Source organism: Lampris incognitus, chromosome 8 (assembly GCF_029633865.1).
Source record: "Lampris incognitus isolate fLamInc1 chromosome 8, fLamInc1.hap2, whole genome shotgun sequence".
Classification (NCBI taxonomy): domain Eukaryota; kingdom Metazoa; phylum Chordata; class Actinopteri; order Lampriformes; family Lampridae; genus Lampris; species Lampris incognitus.
The window spans coordinates 49,397,836-49,419,544 of NC_079218.1; the positions used below are offsets into that span (position 1 = coordinate 49,397,836).

The 21,709-nt window shown below is 51.7% G+C and overlaps 1 protein-coding gene across 1 annotated transcript in view; it reads left to right on the forward strand.

Annotated features, from left to right (window-relative positions):
• Nucleotides 1-21,709, forward strand: part of LOC130117290 (E3 ubiquitin-protein ligase RNF43) — a 128,506-nt gene that overhangs the window by 70,124 nt on the left and 36,673 nt on the right. The gene's annotated exons all lie outside the window — the stretch shown is intronic.

Genomic DNA, 21,709 nt, shown 5'->3' on the forward strand with positions numbered 1-21,709 from the left:
ACGCAGGGCCGTAGCTCCAACCCCCACCCCCCCACCCCCCCCCCACCCCCCAGGGGGCAGAGGAAGGAGCCCTGCAAAGGAAGTGCAAAGGGTCTAATGTGAACCTGCTGAGTGACTCGGGGGGATGGGGGGTGGGGGGGCTGCAGATCAGGTTGCCGTTCCAGCAGCGTCTTCATTGTGAAGATGAGTTCAGGGCCTCTCGGATAGCGGGCCCCGTCTGGACCAGCAGCAGCGGGGCCCCGACTGGACCAGCAGCAGCGGGGCCCCAACTGGACCAGCAGCAGCAGGGCCTCGAGTGGACCAGCAGCAGCAGGGCCCCGACTGGAGCAGCAGCAGCAGGGCCCCAACTGGACCAGCAGCAGCAGGGCCCCGACTGGACCAGCAGCAGCAGGACCCCGACTGGACCAGCAACAGCAGCAGGACCCCGACTGGACCAGCAGCAGCAGGGCCCCGACTGGACCAGCAGCAGCAGGGCCCTGACTGGACCACCGACTGCCGGGCGACGTGCTGCACGGGAATGAGTCCCGTTGTATCCCACTCGTGAACGGATGATCGAGAACGATGTTGCACAAAATCATTGAAATTCGTGTGTAAATGAAAACGTGTAAATTCAACAAACACAATTCCATGTGTCCGTCATCACAGCTGTGGTGTGGTGACAAAAGCGCTGTTAAGCAACAGACAAGGAAACACACCGGCTGCGATGAAGTCCACCGGTACGCTTAAGTGGTTTACAGACCGAAGCTGGTGAATTCTGTTTCGTTAGTATGAAACGACGGACGTGGTACCGGACCACGGGCATGGTACCGGACCACGGGCATGGTACCGGACCACAGGCATGGTACCAGACCGATGTGGTGACGAGGGAGCTGAGCCGGAAGGCCAAACTCTCAATTTACCGGTCGCAACCCTCCCCTACGGTCACGAGCTCTGGGTGGTGGCCGACGGGGTGAGATGGCGGATACGAAGCGGCTGAAACGAGTTTCCTCCGTAGGGTGTCCGGGCTCAGCCTTAGAGACGGGGCGAGGAGCTCGGACATCCGGAGGGAGCTCGGAGTAGAGCCGCCGCTCCTTCGTGTCGAAAGGAGCCAGTTGAGGTGGCTCCGACACCTGATCGGGAGCCCTCCTGGGGCCCCTTCCTTTTGGAGGTTTACCTGGAGACCCCGGGGTGGACCCAGAACTCCCCGGAGGGACTACATGTCCAATCCGGCATGGGAGCGCCTCGGGGATCCGCCGGGAGGAGCTGGAGGGCACGCGGAGGGGGGGGGGGTCATGGAGGGGGGGGGGGGCATGTGGACGGCCCTGCTTAGCCTGCCGCCACCGCGACCCGACGACGTAACTACATGTTAGCGTTGAACTGGATTGTGTGTCAGATGACGGGTCACGTGACTCCCCGCTGGGCCTCGGTGGCGCCGGGTGACGAGCAGGAAGCTCATGATAGTGATGATGGGCATTATTAAATTCTGATCGTGACTCCGCGGCGGCGCTCGGCCTCCTACCCCCCCCGTGTCTGTCGTCCGCAGGAGGATGTGGCTACTGGTCATCCATGCATTTGAAGCGAACATGTGCAGCTACTCCACCCCACCCCCACCCCCCCCAGCGGCCGCCTGCTGTTGTTTACGGGCGGAAGGCGAGCGGGCCAGCCCGCGCTGTGGAAACGGGGGGGAAGGCCTTTGAGGCGGTGCCAGCTCTCCATGGCTGTGAGTGATAGTCCAGACTGGTCTAGCTTCCCTCGCCGCGGTGTCACAACGCCAGGCGGGGAGCTCGCCGGCGACGGTCTCGGTCGTGAAGAAGAAGAGAGAGGCACGCATAAGAATGGGGGATGGTGGGGGGGTGGGGGGGTGATGCTTTCGGGGCGGACCCAGAAGAAAGAAGACAGGAGCGAGGAGAAGAAAAAAAAAAAAGAAAAAAGAAAAAAAAAGAGCAACCCCCTTCAAGAGCAGACGCCGAAATAAAGATTTCAGCAGGAAATGATTTAAGGAGCTCCCTGGATTTCTTCCCAGACTGGTTTAGTCATTTGCCAGGGGGTTCAGAGGCAGCAGCCACCAAACAGGGGGGAAAAAGAAACTACTCTGTCATTGACATACCATCTCTCTCTTCTTCGGCAGACACTACATCGAGGATCCACAATCTCTGTTTATGGTGAAATGGAGCCAATGATAGTAAAAACACACACACGCACACACACACACACACACACGCACACACAAAACATGGCCACGGCCCGGGTTTGTCTGTGATGGAGGGGCCTCCCCCTCCATTCCTGCCAAGTAATCTGCGGAAAAACAACAATGTTTTGTCCCCGGGCCCGGAGCGTCCAGGTCAGGGGGAGGAGAAAGCATGTCTGAAGCAAGCAGACTTCTCCTGCCGGAGCTCCCGCACCTCCGCCTGCCCACACCGAGCTCGGCGGCGGCGGCGGCGTCGGCGGCGGGAGGCGAGCGAAGCGGGGCCTCCCCAGGCCGCCGGAGAGATTTATCTGACGGGGACCGGAATACCCTTTCAGAAAAAAGACCTGCCCTTTCCACGCTGCACAAGTAGCAATTAAAAACACTCGCCGTGATATGTCAGGGCCCGGGTGGTGACAGGCCGGGCTCTTTTCTGGGTTCCCCCACCTCCCTCCACCCCGTCCGACACCGAGGCGGAGCAGAGAAGGCTGCTGAACGGGCCCTCGGAGCAGGAAGTGCCGTAATGTAGCCGTTGCGGTGGCAAGGCGCCTTGTGTTTTGTTGTCTGAGGCGGAGCGGGTCTGGTGCGAGTCACCAAACAGGCCTCTTTCCCTTCTGTAATTATGTGCCAAATATATTTTAATGAGGAATGATGTCTAAATAAATGTCATTTGCGCAAGGCAGTTCTGTCCCTTTGTGCCTTTTGAAGGATATTTTGGACGCTGCTTGCGCTCTCCTATAATACACTGAGATAGTTTTTTGTTGTTTTTTTTCTCGCCCCGCTGGCGCCGGAGAGAGGGCTAGGTGAACGCCACGGGATCCGGTCGCAGGGCTCGGGGGTAGGGAGGGGGGGGGGGTTTGTCCGCCGATGTTCACGAAACGCGTCTTCCTCGTGAGGTGGCGCGGCTTCTGTGACGGCGACGGCCCTCGTTTCAGCTCAACCACGTCCACGTGTTAATCTGTGTGCGTGTGTGTGTGTGTGTGTGTGTGTGTGTGTGTGTGTGTGTGTGTGTGTGTGTGTGTGTGTGTGTGTGTGTGTGTGTGTGTCTGCACCGTGCATGCAGCAGTGTCTGTGGGGAGGCCTGATTTATGTGTGCAAACACTGTACAGACTTTTATGTGTGCAGATACGGGTATGGTTGCGCCTGCTGTGGAAGCGAAGAGCAAGTGCAGCAGGCGGTGTCGCAGCAGGCGGGGTTGCAGCAGGCGGTGTCGCAGCAGGCGGGGTTGCTGCAGGCGGGGTCGCAGCAGGCGGGGTCTGCCACGCGTTTCCCCTGAAGGAGATAAGCGTGCTTATCATCCCCGCAATTGGTCTGAAGACCTGCTGTCAACTAAACCAGAGTAGCTCCGAGAACGGCTTGGATACCAGATCCAGGTTTACTTATGGAGCATCCCCCTTTCTCCCCCGTCACACCCACACACACACGGGGGGGGGGCGTGGTGTGCTGGTCAGCGTGGTGGTCTGAAGGGCAGCAGTGTTTACCTGCACACCTCGGCGGATTCCTCGGCCGGCTGGCTCGGGCCCGGGGGACGGAGGCCCCCGGTGCCTGGCTGTCTGCCGTCTGCACAGGAGACATTTTCACCCCGGTATCGCCGCCCTACGCTAAGCAGCGATGTTGAGAGATTTCTGAAATTGAAACAAGGCCTCGGTGCAGGGGAGGAAAAGCAAATGGGGGCAGTCGGGGGGGGGGGGGTTAGAGAAACTTGCCCCGATGAATCGGCTGCCCACCGCGATGCACCGTGATGCATCGCGATGCACCATGATGCACCCTAATGCACTGTGATGCACCGTGATGCACCGTGATGCACCGTAATGCACCTTGATGCACCTTGATGCACCTTGATGCACCTTGATGCACCTTGATGCACCTTGATGCACCTTGATGCACCGTGATGCACCTTGATGCACCGTGATGCACCGTAATGCACAGTGATGCACCTTGATGCACCGTAATGCACCTTGATGCACCGTAATGCACCTTGATGCACCTTGATGCACCGTGATGCACCGTAATGCACAGTGATGCACCTTGATGCACCGTAATGCACCTTGATGCACCGTAATGCACAGTGATGCACCTTGATGCACCGTGATGCACCGTAATGCACCGTAATGCACCTTGATGCACCGTGATGCACCGTAATGCACCGTGATGCACCTTGATGCACCGTAATGCACCGTAATGCACCGTGATGCACCGTGATACACCTTGATGCACCGTGATGCACCTTGATGCACCGTGATGCACCGTGATACACCTTGATGCACCGTGATACACCTTGATGCACCGTGATACACCTTGATGCACCGTAATGCACCTTGATGCACCGTAATGCACAGTGATGCACCTTGATGCACCGTGATGCACCGTAATGCACCGTAATGCACCTTGATGCACCGTGATGCACCGTGATGCACCGTAATGCACCGTGATGCACCTTGATGCACCGTAATGCACCGTAATGCACCGTGATGCACCGTGATACACCTTGATGCACCGTGATGCACCGTAATGCACCGTAATGCACCGTGATGCACCGTAATGCACCGTAATGCATCGTGATGCATCGTGATGCATCATGATGCACCTTGATGCACCGTGATGCACCGTAATGCACCGTAATGCACCTTGATGCACCGTGATGCACCGTAATGCATCGTGATGCATCATGATGCACCTTGATGCACCGTGATGCACCGTGATGCACCGTAATGCATCGTGATGCATCATGATGCACCTTGATGCATCGCGATCCAACGTGGAGCATGCACCGTAATGCACCGTAATGCACCGTGATGCACCGTGATGCACCGTAATGCACCTTGATGCACCTTGATGCACCGTGATGCACCGTGATGCATCGTGATGCAGGTGTAAGCTCTGGGAAAGCTGGGAAGAATGAAATCAAACCTCTCCAGACGGTGTTTTTGTCTCTCTCTATCGAGTGTGTGTGTGTGGGGGGGGGGTTGGATGTGTGTGGGAACGTGTGTGTATGCCTGTTTGCTTAAGTGGGGCTGTGCATGTGTGTGTGGGGGCGTTGAAAAGTGTGCGTGTTTTGCGGACAGGCTAACACGCAGCACACACCTGCCTGAGACTGGAAAGCGCGCAGTGTTTTTGTTTTTTTCTTCTTTTTTTGTGTGTTTGTATTCGTTCTCCTTGTTGTTGTTGTTGTTGGAGATTTGGTGGGAGTGGTATAAACGATAAATAACGGAAAAACAAGAGAACGTACACTATCAGCATCTTTTTTTTTAGCCCCGCTATCTTAGCTAATTACGCAGCAATAGGAAGAAGGAGAAGGGGGTGGGGGTTGGACGGGGGTGGGGGGGGGTGGTTGTAGGGACTTCAAAGCGGCGTGGCAGCATTCTCTTGACCCAGCCTGTTTACACTGCTCACTGGAGTCTGCATTCCTCTGTCTCATTTTTCCACGGCATTCCAAGAGGAGCTCCATGCTCCTGGCTATGTGCCGAAGCCTCAGCACCGTTTACCCCTCCTCGCCCCCTCCCGCCTCAGCCCATATACATACGCGTCTTTAGACACAAGCATGCACACACACACACACACACACACACACACACACACACACACACACACACACGCACACGCGTACACTGTTGCCATTAAAGCGAGACAGGGCCCGGCCAGGGCTGGAACAGCATGGTGTCAGACGAGCATCCCGAGCATGTCGCTCCCTCAGCAGGGCACCTTTGGAGAGAGGGAGGAGGAGGAGGAGGAGGGGGGGGGAATCACATGCATGAAGAGCACCCGTAAGGTTTTCCCTTACTGTTCCTTTTTTTCCCTCCCCCTTGCGGTCTCCCCCTTTGCTGCTGCTTCTCCCCTTTGCAGGTGGCTAGCTCAGCAACAGGCACGGGCGTAAGTCCGTGAATGCTGGGATGGCATGTGGGGCTTTACCTGTGCTCCCATCCATAGGGTTAGTGGTCGTGTCGGAAAGGGCATCTGATATAAAATTCTGCCAAATCGTTATGTGGATTGGTAAGACCAGGAATGACATACCGGCTCGGTCGAGGCCCGGGTTAGCAACCACCGCCATTGGTGCAGTGCCTTCACAGGGTGCCGATGGAAACTATGAGCCTGTTGGGGAATATAGGAAAAGACGGAGGAGAGGAGGGATACAAGCGAGGCAGAAAAGAGAGAATAGACAACTGAGGAAGAACGACTTTAGAATGGCCACAACTTAAAGCTGGGACGATGACAGGCAGAGGGAGTGAACTAGCAGACATGATGAACAGGAGGAGAATACAAGTGATGTGTGTACAGGAGACAAAGTGGAAAGTCAGCAAGGCAAGAGAGATTGGAGGAGATTAATGAGATATCCTACTATGGGACAGACGGTAAAAGGGATGGTGTGGGAACAATCCTAGTCAGAGAGCTACAACAGAAAGTCACAGAAGTACAGAGGGAATCGGATAGGCTGATTTGAATGAGGTTGGATTTGTATGGACATCTGGCACATATAATAGGTTTGTGTGCACCACAAGTGGGTTGCGATGGGGAATACATGGTTAAGTTCTGGCGACAACTGGTCAACGCAATGGCAGGCATACCAGGGGATGAAAGAGTTTTTATTGGAGTAGACTTGAATGGACACGTGGGAGAAGGAAATTGTGGCAATGAGGAAGTCATGGGAAAATGTGGGTTTGGAATGAAAAATGCAGGTGGGGAGTCCAATCGTTGATTTTGCTACGAGGAATGATATGGCTGTAGTTAATACATATTTAAAAAGGAGTGAAGATCAGACAGCAACCTGCAAGAGTGGAGGCAGAACTGTGCAGACAGACTACATTTATGCAGAAAGCGCCAATTGAGGGAAGCTGTGAATTGCAAAGTAATACCAAGCGAGTGTGTAACCAAACAGCACAGACCACTGATCTGCCAAATAAAGACAAGAAGCAAACCCAGAGTACAAAGACCAGCAGCACGGAAGAGTCAATGGTGGAAGCTGAAAGAGGAACCTTGTAGAGAAAGCTTTCGGGTGAAAGTAAGAGAGCTGTTGGGAGATAGACTAGATTGAGATAGAACAGCAGGAGGACTAAGGGAAGCAGGCAGGCGAGTACTCAGAGAATCTCAAGGGGGTAAAAAGAAGGGATGGGAAAGTTGGTGGTGGGAAGTAGTGCAGCACTGCATAAAGAAGAAAAACGCTGGCCAAAATTAAACTGGGCAAAAACGAGAATGAGCCAAACAAGAGTGAATACAAGAAAGCTAAGAAAGAAACTAGCAGAGCGGTAGCGATAGCGAGGGCAAGAGTATGTGAGGCTCTGTACAAAAGACTGGAGACAAAGGAAGGAGGGGAGTATATATATAGAGTAGCCAAACAGAGATAGAACAAGCAAGGATGTTGAACAAATGAAATTGACCAAGGACGCAGATTGAAGAGTACCGTCAAAAGATGAGGATATTTTACAGAGATGGGGGGGGGGAATTATTTCAGGCACCTAATGAATGAAGAGAATAACAGAGAAAGAAGGACAGATGAACCACCAAGGACGTGGGAGAGATTACAAGGGATGAGGTGATAAAAGTGTTGCATTGAATGAAAAATGGAAAAGCTGTGGGACCAGACAATATACCAAAAGTGTGGAAATACATAGAGGATACTGGCATAGAGTTCCTGACTGGAATCTTTAACAACATAATACAGACTGGTAAAATGACAGATGAATACAGAAAGAGCATATTGGTACCAATCTACAGGAATAAAGGTGATGCTCGAAGTTGCAGCAATCACAGAGGGATAAAATTGGTGGGAAATACAACGAAGTTATGGGAGAGAGTAATTGAAATGAGACTTCGGAAGGAAGTGACTATAGGGAGAGAACAATTTAGATTCATGCCTGGAAGAAGTACCACAGATGCGATATTTGTACTCGGGACCTTAGCGGAAAAATACATCGAAGGGCAGAAAGAATTGCACTGCGTATTTATTGATTTGAAGAAGGCATGCGACAGAGTTCTGAGAGAGGAGTTGTGGTATTGCCTGAGAGAGGAGTTGTGGTATTGCCTGAGAGAGGAGTTGTGGTATTGCCTGAGAGCGAATGGAGTGGCAGAAAATTACATCAGCATAATTCAGGGCATGTACAGGGACTGTAAGACCGTAGCTGGATGTGCAGTGGGAACAATAAGGGAGTTTGAGGTAAAGGTAGGACTGCATCAAGGGTCGGCGTTGAGTCCTTGTGATACTGATGGATAACCTCATGGAACCTCTTGAGAAAGAGCCACCCTGGAGCATGATGTTCGCTGATGACATTGCGCTGGCAAACAAGGACAGGGGAAGGTTGGAGAGAGATCTTGACGATTGGAGACAAGCGCCAGAGATCAGAGGACTTAAGATCAGCAAGACAAAGACTGAGTACCTGTGAATAAATAAGCAAGTAGAAAGTCCAGGATTGACCTCAGGAGGAGAAGATGTCCCAGAAGTTAACAAATTCAAGTACTTAGGATCGACAATACAGACAGAAGGCAGTAAAGAAAAGGACACAGCGTGGGTGGAATTCATGGAGAAAGGTAGCTGGAGTACTAAAGATAGTCATTTGAGGGTAAAGGGCAAAGTATAGAAATGAATGGTCAGCCCTGCCATGCTGTATGGTATGGAAGCAGTGACAACAACAGAGAGGTTAGAATCTACATTACGGGTAGCAGAGATGAACATGCTGTGTTGCTACTTGGGAGTGACTAGAAAAGACCAGACGAGAAATGAAGAAGTGAGAGCTACGTTCAAGATCAGGGGAATGAATGAGAAACTGAGAGAGACAAGATCGAGATGGTTTGGATATGTACAGAGAGGAGGCATAGACTATATGGGAAAGAAGGCACTGGGCATGGAAATACCTGTTAAAAGAAAAAGAGGGAGACCAAGGGAAAGATGGAGAGACCAGATAGAGGAGGACATGAGGAGGGTTTGGACTGCGGGAGAGGGGTGCGTCAGACAGAAAGCTAACGGAGGGCAAAAACCTGCTGTGGCCATGCCTGAGAAACAGGGAACAAGCCAAAAGAAGAAGATGGATATCTAAAGTCACACATTCCCACTCCTAGATAGACACATCCCTGCTGGTGTATCTTGAAAAGCTCTCGTGTTCTCCGGCCATAAGTCAGGCTGGTTCAACTCCTGCCTTGAAGCGAAAGTGAAATATGGCCGAAGGGGGAAAAAAAACAATTACGCTGCCAATTAAGAGGTGTGTTGCAAGTAGCAGCGGCCACATCAGAGAAGGTCTCTTCACTGATGTGTTTGTGTTTTTGTTGCTAAGGATGTGGTACATGCCATATGCTCACGTGCACATCTGAGAGAGACAAAAATAACACCGGCACACCTTAATTTAGTCCTTCTGCTATGGTTTCCTTTGCCTTTCCGTCTGCCTTTCGCCTTCTTTGGTCACAGGTGATTATGGGAGCGCGGCGACGGTGGCGGACCTGGACTGAATAAACATCTCATTTGTGGAGAAAAGTGTCAGCCCCTCAGCCCTGTTTCATGTCATTCGTTCTAACCACGGCTCCTTCTTGTTAATTTTCTTCAATATGTCTTATCTCTGCAACGGGTTAGTAATCTCCCATGACAGAGTGCCAGCTGGTTGGTAGAGGGAGTGTACGTACTTAAGGACAGACGATGCCGGGAAGCCAGTTTGTAGGTGAATTCATTTTTATCCGTCACTTGTGCTGAAATCCAGCACAATCCAGCTAGTTAAATTGTTAACCTTATCCCATAGCTTCCGTGCAGGAGACGACTGAGCCTGAAAAGAGCCCGAGCCATGCACTTTCTACAGCAAATTGGGCTGTTCATCCAAAACTGTGAACACGGAGACGACCATTCCATGGAATGTGCTCACAGATTTCGGGAATACAAAGTGTAGCCTCATATGGTGCATTGTAGGGAAAGATGAATGAACTGATTTCAAATACGTTTTCATTTGATTGACCTCCCCCCGGGGGTCACTTTATGGGCACTAACCTGTCTAGCAGGTTACCACTGGAGAATATGCTGCTTGCTATAGGCTCTGTGCTGGGTCAGCGTTCCAGCGGGACCTGAGCGTTTGGAATTTACTCATTTCAAGGCAAGCATATCTGGATTTTAATTCCCACTCCCCGAAATGCCTCCCTGGTCATATGGCGTTCTTTTGAAACTTGATCCCCTCAGTCACCACTCTTAGTCACAGTTCCCAAATTCCAAGTATGTTTGAATCCCCAAGGCCTCCCAAGCTGTAGTGGAAAGTATTTTACCTTACTTCCCGATAGGCCATGCCCCACCCTGCCGTAGACGGAGGCTGTCTGAGAGAGAAGAACATCTACATGAGATCCTTTTTTTTTATCTTGCGAATTAACATAGCTGATAGATCGCTGGACTTGTTTGACACTTAGGCTTTACCTCCAAATGTTTGTTGCTGGGCGTGTGCACATCTGTGCGGACTCACTCCTTAGGTGCTATTGGGATGCAAGCTCTTACTCTCCTTTGACAGCACTTTCAGTTCTGCAAACTACATAAGCTGCATATATATATATATCCCAGCAGTCAGTGGGCGGCAGGCGGGGAGACACCCTGGACAGGCCGCCACTGACTGCAGGCATAGGCTCCAGCTTCCCGTGACCCCGATTGGGATAAGCGGCTTGGATAATGAATGAATGACTATGGCTACTAATGATACACTCACCAACAAAGACCACTCCACTGAGAACTCGAGTTTGATTGGTTTATTGACAACGTGATACTGAGGATAAGGGATCAATCGAGGGTTTGCAAAGCAGTGGGATCGAGGGGGTCGAAGGGTGGCCGGTACAAGGAACCTAGGAAGCTGAGACTGTGGGTGGGGGCGCCACCTTTGCGCGTCACCATTTCTCCTTGTGGTTCCTGTCCTGAGAGAGAGAGAGAGAGAGAGAGAGAGAGAGAGAGAGAGAGAGAGAGAGAGAGAGAGAGAGAGAGAGAGAGAGAGAGAATGAGAATGAATGGTAAAGAGGGACCATATAGAGCATGGGGTTTTGGGGTGGTGGGGTGTGAAAACCGAGACGATCGGGGAGAGGAAAGGGATTAGCTGCAGTTGAGCAGGCCCAGGTGTACGCAGGTTGTTAGGTTGTTTGAGGCATGGTCCTTGTTCCCAAATTTAGCTGATCAAAACTCCAATTAAAGCCTACGAACCGGGTTTAGCGTTTGGGGCTTTATGCTCTCGCCTAGCAGGAACAGTTGGAAAGTTGGAGAAGGTGAAGATCGGGGGGGCAAAAACCGTCCTTCTAATATACCACGTGAAAGAAACTTTGACCCTCGTTGAAATAACATTTTTACATCAACGCGGGGGAGAAATGTCGGCCGGTGGGTGGGGAGGGCCGTTCATACACACTTGCATGCACACATGTTGTTCCCCCAAAGGTAACAAAATCGCATTTAACAGCCCACTAATTTTTATTTTATGTGGAAATGTGTAAAAATACACCTGTTTTCCATAAAACAAACTTAAACCCGCCCCCGGTGTCGTCTGCGGGACTACTTGCAGAGAGGGTGGCTTTTTAAGGTTTTATGCGGCAGTTTAAATTTGGAAGACCATTAAAGGTAGTCACGGTATGCTGTCTGAACTGGTCTCAGGTCAGTTTTTCTTCACCGGGCCTTTATCGTCATCCGTAACACCAGCGACAACGCCGGCCCCGCACCGACTTTTAAGAGCGTGTCATTCACCCAAATATGTTTTGAAGTGCGACGGTTGTTTTATATTGCCGCACACCCACCAGAAGCATTTACTGTCACGTCCTACCTCCCTTCGCTGGTGATGGAGGCGCTGAAAAATGAAGCTGGTTTTAATCGTCTCTCTGCAGCGTTCTCTCTCTCTCTCTCTTCCTCGCTTAATTGGAAGAGGCCCCTTCCACAACCCCTGTGCATCTCTGTCACAGCTAATCTCCTACATAACTGACCCCGACGTCCCACGGTACAAGTGACTGACACCTTGACGGCTGTGGGTTTTCTCGGCGGCTGGTTTTGGGGAATCTGAGAAATTGTGGGAGTGCAGCCTACTGGCCGGAGGAAGTCTGCAGGATGTGTGGATGTGGCCTCTGTGTCTAGAGGGGAGAGCGATCACTGCAGAGCTAACAAAGTCCTGGGTCACCACACCGGCGACTTGTTATGACAGGGAAGCGCCGTGTTTATGTTTAACTTAGAGCTTTGAAATGTATAGCCCCACACCGGCCCCGGGGCTCTCTGGGCGGCTTTAGGTGTCGCTGGTGTATCGGGTGCGTGTGAGCATGCGTGTGCGTATGTGCAGCTTGTAGAGGACGTGTGGAAATGGCGCGGGCCTCCGTGTCCTATCTCTTTCCACGGTGACCTGAATTTGATTGAACCACTTGGCTACCCGGGGGCTCCGAGTGGCCAGCTAGTTGCACATGGGAAGCCAGCAGAATATGTTTGATGATATGTGTTTTGGGGCCCCATTGTCAGGTTCTTTGTCTTTGAGCTGTAGGGGATTCACTCTTACTCATCTTCCGGGCACTATGGTAGCCATTTCCCACGTTACGCTGATGACACACAGCTTTATGTGTCCGCTAAGCCCACTTCCTCTCTCCCCTCCGGTACCCTCACTGCTTGCCTCCATGATATGCAGATATGGACGACTAACAATGATCCGATATTCAACAGGAGTAAAACCGAGCCACTCCTCGTCGGCACCAAATCTGTACTCTCGAAAACGAATATTTGCTACCTCTCCATCGTTGGAGCCGCCATACCTGTCTCCTGGCAGGCTAAGATCCTTGGCGTTATCCTCGATAGTACCCCTTTCCTTTCCCAGTCGTATAAACAGGGTCTCCCGGATGACCTTTTCCCATCTGCAAAACATCTGCGGACTACGTCCTCCTTCAGCCCAACGCTCCATGGAAGTCTTAGGCAACGCTTTGGTCACGTCACACATGGACTACTGCGATGCCGTCCTGGCAGGCGACCCCACCCATCCTATTCAAAGCTCTTCATAAACTATCACCTACTTATCTCACCGACCTCCTTCAGGCTTACACTCCATCTCGCTCCCCGCGGTCTCCACCGGGAGGTGGAGGCCGCCATGTTTTTACTGCGTTGTTGTTTATTGTATTTGATGTAAGGTGACCTTGCGTGTCATGAAAGGCACCTTTAAATAGATAAAATGCATTTCCATCATTATTATTAGTAGTAGTAGTAATTTGCTCAAGGACACTCCGGCAGTGTGGATGCTTGTGGTTAAAAGGCAGCCTTCCTCCTCTCTAGTCCACCCTGTTCCCCCATGCCTCTCATTATGTACCTCTCATGGCACGTCACGTTCATATCGCAGTAGACATTTACTTTAAGGAAAACGTTTCTCGACCGGCCACAACGGGAAGAAATTCACTCGTTGTGTTGCGGCGCACACAGACTTTGCCGTCTAGCTTGTCGGTCTGCAAGTGTCACGGGCTGTTTTTGAAAAATCCAACTTTAAACATCCATCCATCCATCCATCCATCCATCCATCCATCCATCCATCCATCCATCCATCCATCCATTATCCAAGCCGCTTATCCTAACCGGGGTCGCGGGATGCTGGAGCCTATCCCAGCAGTCATTGGGCGGCAGGTGGGGAGACACCCTGGACAGGCCGCCAGTCCATCATAGGGCCCACACACACACACACACACACACACACACACATTGACACCTAGGGACGATTTAGCACGGCCGAGTCACCTGACCTACATCTGTTTGGACTGTGGGAGGAAACCGGAGCCCCCGTAGGAAACCCACCCAGACACAGGGAGAACATGCAAACTCCACCCAGAGACGACCCGGGACGACCCCCAAGGTTGGACTACCCCGGGGCTCAAACCCAGGACCTGCTTGCTGTGAGGCGACTGCGCTAACCACTGCGCCACCGTGCCGCCCGCTTTAAACATCACCGCTTCATCATTTGTTGAGTAAACGGCGGTAAGGGCAACTTTGTGACCCTTCACTGCCCGTCCTCCATTGCCCTTTGTCGTCCCGTGCATACGTGTGCATGTGTGTGTGCGTGTGTGTGTGTGAGTGTGTGTGTGGGTGTGAGTGTGGGTGTGTTGTTAGGCGACTTGCAAGTCCTGTGCAGAATAAGGTCAGCAAGGCCCTTATCAATTACTTGCATGCACACACACACACACACACACACACACACACACACACACACACACACACACTAACAGACACGCACACACACTAACAGACACGCACACACACACGCACACGCACACACTTGCCGGCCCCTGAAAGCCTGTTTAAGCCCTACGTGCTCACCTAGTCTGGCAGGGCAGTACATTAGCTCATGAGGCGGGTGCAGCATTGCTCATAATGTCTCCGCTCATCGCCGGCAGCCTGCAGCGCACAAAAACAAGGGGTTGATTTGTCCTTTGTGTAATTTAACAAAGACTTCGGCGTACACACCAGAGGTGAACGAAAGTGACTTTCTTCACTTTCCTCGCAGCAAACTCTGCAATAGTGTCTTGGCAATCGAACTTGGACGCCGTTTCCTTTTCAACAGACAGAATGGCAAGCCCACGTAATCCAGCTTCAACGCTGCAAAAATGTGCTCTCCCTTTACCAAGCGCTCCTCCGAGTACCTCATTCGACTCCTCTTTAACGATTTATACAGTTTTCTTCTTTGTTTGAGAAAGCGAAGCGCCATCGGAAAACAGCCCAAAGTGACACGCTTGCGATTCAACCTTTTTCGTGTGACGTTGGCTGTGCGTCTTGATAGGCAGGCCTCTGCACACCTGCATGAAGGTCATTTTAGGTATGCTTTGGGAAAAGTTGTCTTGTTTTTTTTTCGAAACTGTTTTTCATTTGGAAGGAGTCGACCGAGAGGTCCTGTGTCATTGAAGGGCCCTTGCAAGCGCTCGGTCCACATGTCGACAGACTGTCACATGGACGCAGTCCAGTGCATGCAGGAGTGCATATAGGAGAGCATGCAGGATAACATGCAGGACGCCATGCAGGAGAGCATGCAGGAGAGCATGCGGGACACCATGCAGGAGAGCATGCAGGACACCATGCAGGACAGCATGCAGGAGAACCTGCAGGACACCATGCAGGACACCATGCAGGAGAGCATACAGGAGAGCCTGCAGGACACCATGCAGGACACCATGCAGGAGAGCATACAGGAGAGCATGCAGGACACCATGCAGGAGAGCATGCGGGAGAGCATGCAGGAGAGCATACAGGACAGCATGCAGGAGAACCTGCAGGAGAGCATACAGGAGAGCATGCGGGAGAGCATGCGGGACACCATGCAGGACGCCATGCAGGAGAGCATAAAGGGGAGCATGCGGGAGAGCATGCAGGAGAACCTGCAGGACACCATACAGGACAGCATGCAGGAGAACCTGCAGGAGGACAGCATGCAGGAGAACCTGCAGGAGAGCATACAGGAGAGCATGCAGGAGAACCTGCAGGAGAACCTGCAGGAGAGGCAGATGTAGATTTTGCACATTTTGCAACTGGAAAAAATGAGTAAAATTTCAGAAAAGAATCAGCATTCATTCCCCTGCCCGATGGTGTTTTTATAAGACGCCTCAGGTAACGAGTAGAGGTATCATCATTCAGAGACACCAGTGTGGCTCCCTCTTCAGCTTCATTTTCTTAAAGAGCCATTCCTCCTCGTCCCACTCAGCGGCCTTTCTTCTTCTTCTAATCCCTTTATGGAGAAGAGAGACAGCCTGACTGGCTGGGACTTGGGCTGGGGGCTGGGGGGGGGGCTGGCGGGGGGGGGGGCTCCTACTTAAAGAAAGTGCCCGGGCAAATTTGGGGCTGGCGGTAATTATTTGGGCCTCATTATGGGATCACGTTTCCTCGGGAGTCCTTCTTTGTGTTAACCATTACTGGATACGGGGCCGACACTATCAATAAAACGGGGGAAAGATGACACGCCTCTTGTTTTGACAGCGCCAAGGCAGTAATGCCTCCCGTTCATTTGCCTCTGCGAGCAGAAGGAGAGGAGAGGACCGCAAAGCCCATTTCTCCAGATGCTTTCATAAGGGGCGAGACCATCTGCGCCGCTTCCTTGGCAGAGACCTCGCTAACGTCAGCCCTGTAATGGCTTTTGATAAAGAGCTTATTAGCAGAAGTCGTAAGATGCGAGCTCATTTGAGCGGGTGGGGGGGTGGTGGGGTGGTGGGGTTGCAGTTTGACATTGTTTATCTATGTCATCTATGACACAGAGCCGGGCCGGAGGGAGTGTGTAGAAGCCAGCGCCGGGTGATTATTGGTCCAAAGGGGGGGATGCGACATTTGAGAAAAGGATCTGTGCCTTGCCCCCCCCCTCCTCCCCCACCCCACCCCACCCCACCCCCCCCTCCCTCTCCCTCTCCGAATTCACCAGGGGGTTTTGACACACTGTCCTGCATCCAGCGCTGTGTTAAATTACTTACTTCCCCTGCAGGCTCACCGCCTGCATGTGAGTAACCGCCGCTGCTGCCGTTTGAACCGACAGATTAATAGACACACACACACACACACATGCACGCACACACACATAGGCACACACACGCACGTGCGCGCCCGTGCATTTGCTCACATGCGAGCACATGCGCGGCTGCCTGTAGCGCGACGCATTGTTGTAGCCCCAGTCATTAGCCCGTGCTCTTACATGACCTCCCCGCTCTAATGATAGGTGTTCCCTTTAAAACCAGCAGACTTACTAGCCGGTCTGCTCCTCGGGCTGCGCCGCTGCCGCCCGGGACAGGAAGTTCAGGCGGTTCAAAGGAAGTTTTGGTGTCTGAACTTGTCCCGTCACCTTCGTGGCCCCGGAGCTCCCGTCAGTAGACCGTGGTATCATAACACGGTCGCAGCTAAGGTTCGGTTCCCAGGCTGCTCCGGATTAGAGCGTCAGCGCCGCAACGTTTTCCCCTGTTGTTTCTACCTCGGGTTCCCTCGGCCGGCGAGGCGTCGTTAGCACGCCGATAAGTCACTGATCTGACTTGATCCTAGACTGGCTTAACTCTGCCAGGCTGCATGGAACATTTTCCCCTCTGTGTGTGTGTGTGTGTGTGTGTGCATGCGGACCAGGTGTGTGTTTGCTGGTAGAGTTTGAGCAGACAGAGTGGGCTGTGTGGACCAGGCCGAGAGACAAGACGGGGAGCGAGAGAGAGAGAGAGATAAGGAGGTGCTGTGAGACCAGAGAGTCGGTATCGGTGTTGTCGGAGGCTGAGCCAGCCCGGGGAGAGCCGGGTCTGAGCACAGCCCGGGGAGAGCCGGGTCTGAGCACAGCGGCGTGTGTGCGTGCGCATTTGTGCAAGCTTGCACGAATCGGGAGGTTTGGTGAATTCTTTCCCGCTGTGCGTTGCCCTGGCAGACTTTCGAGGCCTCGGGGCAGAAGTCAGTGGAAAAGGCTCATCTCCCCCCCCACCCCACCCCCCCCACCCTTGATTTATATGATAGAATAATTACCCTACACTGTAGAGGTGTATTTCTTTCATGTCCCTCTAAACCGAAAAAAACCCCCAAAAAAAACAGCTGTTTTTTTTTGTTTATATTTTCTGCTTTATCAAGCGGGTCCGCGGGTCTTCGAAAGCCCCCGCGAGCCGAGCAGCTGGTAATTGAAGAGCGGCGGCTGACGAGAGGCGCTTTTCCCTCCTCTAACACACACTGACATAACTGCCTGGGCCTGGTTCCCCGCTGGCAGCAGATGAACTATAAAGCTCTCTTGCTGATTTGCTGGCACGTGAAAAGAGAAGATCCGCGGGGCTGAGAGAGAGAGAGAGAGAGAGAGAGGGGGGGGGAATTATTATTGACTTCTCACCACAGCTACTATTTACTTTCCCCTCTTTTGCTGTCCGCGTATTTGTTTTTGAGGCTGTTAGATTCCTGCCTCGGAAGATTTTTGGGGGGGGGGGCGGGGCTTTGATTGAGCTGCGCAGGAATGCCTTTAATCGTGGTTGCGAGAGAATAGGAGGACGTGTCCCCCAGATGAGGAGAGGGAGGAGTGGGAGAGGGATGACCATTGTTAACAGTCTGGGTGGGGGGGGGCTGTTTGCGTGTCCCGCGGTTTCTAGTCCCTGTGAAATGGAGACTCACGGATTTGGTTTCCCAGGGCCTTTTTTTTCTTCTTCTTCTTCTTCTTCTTCTTCTTCTTCTTCTTCTTCTTCTTCTTCTTTTTTCTCAGGGCCTTTTACAGAAACCCGAACGAAGACGTTTCAGTTTGTCCCGCTTCCATTTATAGTCCAGCGGCAGGCGGCGCGTAGACGGCACCAGCGGCGGCGTGCGGAAAGTGTTCGCAGCCATTCGGTCGTAGCAGCTTTGGGGCGTGTCTAAAATGGAGGACGATGCTTAATTTTGCCAACGACGCAAGACGCGGGCGCTACGACAAACGAGAGGGTCGCCGTCGGCGCGGTGGCCCCGGAGAACCGCTTAAAGTCGAACCCGGCAGCCACTTTGGCGACCCGTCCTTCTCCCCTCTGACTTTGACTCATCTGGGCGGTGCAAGTTAAAAGCTGCCAATAGGCACTAAGACAGGGGTGTCAAACTCCAGGCCTCGAGGGCCGCGGTGTCTGCAGGCATTTGTGCACTACACCACCTGATTTAACTAATTAGCTCACCTCCTGGATCAAGGAGGGGAAGGAACTCGTTTAATCAGGTGGTGTAGCCCTCAAGGCCTGGAGTTTGACACCCCTGCACTAAGATGTTAGAGCAGAAGCTTGTTCTGCAGACCAAATGTTGTTATTGGTCAACATTTCCCCAAAGCCTGTCCCAACATCCCAGCTCACGGGGCAGTGTTAGTCCCTGTCCCCGCTAAACACCACTGAACAGGATGAGCTGATTCACTCCGGTTACCTTACTGCGATTTATCGTCACTAGCAGGTGGAGCTTATATGTCAAATACATGCTGGAATAAAGAGGAAGAAAAGTGCCTTGCTCCAGGGATGCATGCCAGCGTTAGCTGCTGGCCAGTTGCTGTGCTGCGATGCTGAACGGGCAGCAGGGCGCGTCATTTTTTCCCCACTTCCGGTGTGGGAAGCTGCCGACGCGGATTCAGGTTTGCGGCGGCCTCACCCGGTGCCGTCCACGCAGGGTCTTTGTCCACGTCTGCGTTTAAGTTTTGTCGTCGTTTGATGGCTGGGAGAGCTGGCGCTGGGTCGGCTGGGGAGAGCTTGGTCTGCCGCGTCCTGTGGGCCCAGGGACCACGGCCTTGCCCGGAGCCGCGCACCGAGGGGGTGACACCGAGGGCGGTCTGGTGGGGCGCGGAAGCCGGGCAGGCTAAGCTAACTGCTAGCCCATGCAGACCGGCGGTTCCGACAGTCGTCCTTGGCTGGCGTTCGTTCTCTTGGACAACGATTTTTATTTGTTTAGTTTGGATATGTGTGTTAGTTTGGATATATGTGCTAGTTTAGATATATGTGTTAGTTTGGATATATGTGCTAGTTTGGATATATGTGTTAGTTTGGATATATGTGCTAGTTTAGATATATGTGTTAGTGTGGATGGATATATGTGCTAGTTTAGATATATGTGTTTGGATATATGTGTTAGTTTGGACATATGTGTTAGTTTAGATATATGTGTTAGTTTTGATATATGTGTTAGTTTGGACATATGTGTTAGTTTGGGTATATGTGTTAGTGTGGATATATGTGCTAGTTTGGATATATGTGTTAGTTTGGATATATGTGTTAGTTTAGATATATGTGTTAGTTTGGATATATGTGTTAGTTTGGATATATGTGCTAGTTTAGATATATGTGCTAGTTTGGATATATGTGTTAGTTTGGATATATGTGTTAGTTTAGATATATGTGTTAGTTTGGATATATGTGTTAGGTGTTAGTTTGGATATATGTGTTAGTTTGGATATATGTGCTAGTTTAGATATATGTGCTAGTTTAGATATATGTGCTAGTTTGGATATATGTGTTAGTTTAGATATATGTGTTAGTTTGGATATATGTGTTAGGTGTTAGTTTAGATATATGTGTTAGTTTAGATATGTGTGTTAGTTTGGATATATGTGTTAGTTTGGATATATGTGTTAGTTTAGATATATGTGTTAGTTAGTATGTGTTTTCTTGTAGTTTTTGGATATGTGTTTTCGTCTTGGTGTTGCACATCTGGGGGAAACAATATTTCGGTGTTCCTGATTCGTACACATGCTCCATGTCCTCTAAATTGAGGATGCCAACAGATGTGTCCTTCGTTTACTGTGTAGTTGTGTTCATGTAGTGTAGAGGACTACACGCGAACGCTTACTTAACCGCTCATGACCATTCGTAGGTCCTGGGCCGATCCTTACTGGCAGCTAGCTAGCTAGCTAGCTATGAGTATGTAAGTACGCTCCACGACCATATGGAGACTTGCAGCTCCTCTGCCAGACAGCCGCCTTCTGAGCAGTGCGGGTGAGCTGGAGGGTTTGTAATGGGTTAAACGGGCTCGGGTTATAGAGGGAGAGCCGGACTGCAACCGAGGACCCATCACTTCGGTATATACAGGCGGCAGCTACAACGCAAATGGGAAATGATTTGTTTACAGGTGTAATAACGTGCCGTATGGAATCTTTTAGGCCTTTGCGTCTACTTTCTACTTTTTGTGATGCGAGGATTTTGCTGGCTGGAGGAGAGAACAAAATCTACAGAGCACATGTTTGCCACCAAATGTGTTTTGTATACAGTATGTGGTGGACTGGGGAAGTTTCCTTCAATCGTCACTGTCGTTGTTGTTGTTGTTGTTTTGGTGGTGGTGTTGCTAGTGCTCTATAATCTATAGTATATTAGTCATATCATTTGTGGATCTTGCCTGTGAGGTATTTGTCAGTATTTTGGAACTGCGGCCATGCATGAGGGGGTTTGGGTTCGCTGGGGATGTTTCCCCTCGCTCGCGGTCTCTCTCTCTTGTGCTTTCTCCCTCTGTCACTCTCTTCCTGTTTTTTCCTCTCTTTCTCACTCCCTCTCTGTCTCGCTCTCTATCTTGATCTCTGTCTGTCTGTCTCTCTCTCTCTCTCTCTCCCTCTCCCCCTGACAGACATGCACCAGCCCTTTGCAATGCATTACGTCAGTCCCGGGGTGCCAGCTGTTGATGTCACCCTTGGGTCTTTTTAATTTAGGGATTTCCGTTGGGTGAGATGAGGGGGAGTCCCATGACCTCAGCCCGCAGCCACATGAAGAGACCCTACCGGAGCAGGGTAGGGCCGAACGAGGCCAGGCCAGACCAGGACAGGGCAGGGTGGGACCACCCCACTGGGGCGTGGGAGAGACGAGAGAGAGAGAGAGAGAGAGGGAGCGGGTGTAATAAGGTCTACTGTGCTGGATCTGTGTCGGCCATTGCTGCTGATGCTCCGCTACCCTGGGTGGTGTCATGTGAGGATGTTCATAATGACTAGTGGTGTTCAAGCAGTGGACTGTTCTTCCTGGACAGTCGTCCAACCCACTCCTACAACCCGTGACAGCATGTCTGTGATTTGCAAAAGCTGTTGCTATCCCCTGAGCTCTTAAATACAGCCTTTCAACAGCTATTTCCTCCCTTTCAGAGGGGATCAAATGTCCCAACAAAGACTCTCTCTCATTGCTCTCGTCCTCAAGGCTTTGATTGGGAGTCAGCATCACCAAATA